Here is a 2,056-nt window from a genome sequence, read left to right as displayed (position 1 = left end):
AGGCGTCCGTCTGTTTGCAAGAGATGAAAATTTGTTATGGAAGGAAAGTCGAGGAAGAGATTGGGTAATTTCCAATTTTTGGCACTCAGAACCAACCCCAGGCAGCCAGTCCTCCGTCTGATTGCAAGAGATAAAAATTTGTTATGGAAGGAAAGTCGAGGAAAAGATTGGGTAATTTCCAGTTTTTGGCACTCAGAACCAACCCCAGGCAGCCAATTATCATTATGTTTCGGCATCTTCAGGCTATGAAAACCCAGGTCCTAGCCCTGCACAGACCTTACGCCGTGTGGTGCTGAGTAGCATAGGACAGGATGCCTTGTTAAATTTGAATTTCAGATAAGCAATGAATAATTTTTGAGTATAAGTATGTTCCAAATATTCCATAGGACATACTTAATACTTGAAAAACTTGCTGTTTGTCTGTGATTGAAGTGTGACTGGGCATCTTGTATTTTTATTGTTTTATCTGCCAATCCCACTCCAGGTCTAGGACAGATAGGCAAATACCACTTTATAGTGAGAGACTAAGACAGGAGGGAAGTGTAGACACTTTGAAATCCCTTTTCGCTATTTTTTTTTTGAATTTCAGGTAAATGTGAAGGTACAAACAACAATATTTGCATTTGTTAGGTAGAGTCCCTCTTGCAGGTGTGCCATATACTCTTACCTTAAGTGGGAGCGCACCAACCCCCTTCCTCTCCTCCTCTCCCTTCTCCCTTATTCCCCCTTCCCCCACCTTGAATTGAATTGAGTTTTTGAAAATATGGAATGTTTATAGCCAGGCGTTGTGGCGGGCGCCTGTAGTCCCAGCTACTTGGGAGGCTGAGGCAGGAGAATCGCCTAAGCCCAGGAGTTGGAGGTTGCTGTGAGCTGTGTGATGCCATGGCACTCTACCGAGGGCAATAAAGTGGAACTCTGTCTCTACAAAAAAAAAGGAAATATGGAATGTTTCACGAATTTGCATGCCATTCTTGCACAGAGGCCATGCTAATCTTTTTTTCTATGTGAATAGAGACTGCCCCCACTATGGAGTCAGAAAGTACCAGATCCTTTCTCTGCCTCCCTTGAACAAAAGTGAGGGCACACGTCTGTCAGATTCATCTTCCACAGCCTGGACTAAAAAATAGGTGTTTGGAAGAAGCAGGTGCAGTGTAGCGCCCATTCTTGTGACAGCAGTGACCTTGGCTGCCTCCAGAGTCTGGTGTTGTCCTTGGCAGAACCTGTGGGTTCCGGAGCCCATAGCAACAGCAGAGATTCTAAGGCTTTCTTGTGAACAATGTTCCTGGCTGCAGAGCCTGGCTCTGACCCTCTCAGGGTCTCTGCAAGCCATCTGATACCCTTCTGATGAATTCCTCTGCTGCTTAACTCCAACAGAATCAGTTCTGTTCCTTGCACCTAAAATTGCGAGTGATAAATGAAATATAAGCCTTCTCAGGTGTGAGAAATTGTGGAAAGAAGAACAAGAGGAGTGAAGTAGGGGAACAGAATGGGCAGAGGGTGGAGGTGACCTACAGCGAGCAGGCGGACTTTGGAGGCCTTCTTGGAGGACATTCTGGGAGGCTGCAGCAGTTTTGATTACCTGATGGGGTTCCTAAGGACCAGTTTGCACCCTGGTAGCATGATGCTGTGGCCTGCTGGCTTTTAAGCATTTTGACTCATTCCTGGGTGCACCCATTTCCTCTTGGTTTGGAAGAAGGAGACTCTGAGGGTTAGCTCTCCAAAGCCCCCCTTGACTTTGGTGTGGTACAGGCAAAATTTAGAGTTTAGCAGTGGAGCTTGACATGCTGGGGGAGTGGGAGTTCCACTGCAAAGATCTGTGTGGGGAAGAGCACCCAAGCCAGGGCAGATGAGGAGGCACAGACATACCTCACAGCGTTAAGGGGCCTAGTGAAGCTTCATGGCCTGAATAGCGCCACTGGGCCATGTCAGACAAAGCTAGACTAGGCCCATGGATTTTGGGCCCCCAATGTTGGTGTGGGTAGCAGCACCCCAAAGGAAAGAGATGCTGGCCCAGATTCTTGAAATCTCAACCTGGTCATCATGAGGCTGTAAAACC

The 2,056-nt window shown here is 47.1% G+C and overlaps 1 pseudogene; it reads right to left on the bottom strand.

The window, feature by feature from the left end:
* Window positions 1-934: 934 nt before the first annotated feature.
* Window positions 935-1,033, bottom strand: LOC128567085 (uncharacterized; annotated as a pseudogene).
* Between the last annotated feature and the right edge of the window lie 1,023 nt (window positions 1,034-2,056).

Source organism: Nycticebus coucang, chromosome 15 (genome assembly GCF_027406575.1).
Source record: "Nycticebus coucang isolate mNycCou1 chromosome 15, mNycCou1.pri, whole genome shotgun sequence".
NCBI classification, from domain to species: Eukaryota; Metazoa; Chordata; class Mammalia; order Primates; family Lorisidae; genus Nycticebus; species Nycticebus coucang.
This window is presented reverse-complemented; position numbering and strand designations above follow the sequence as displayed.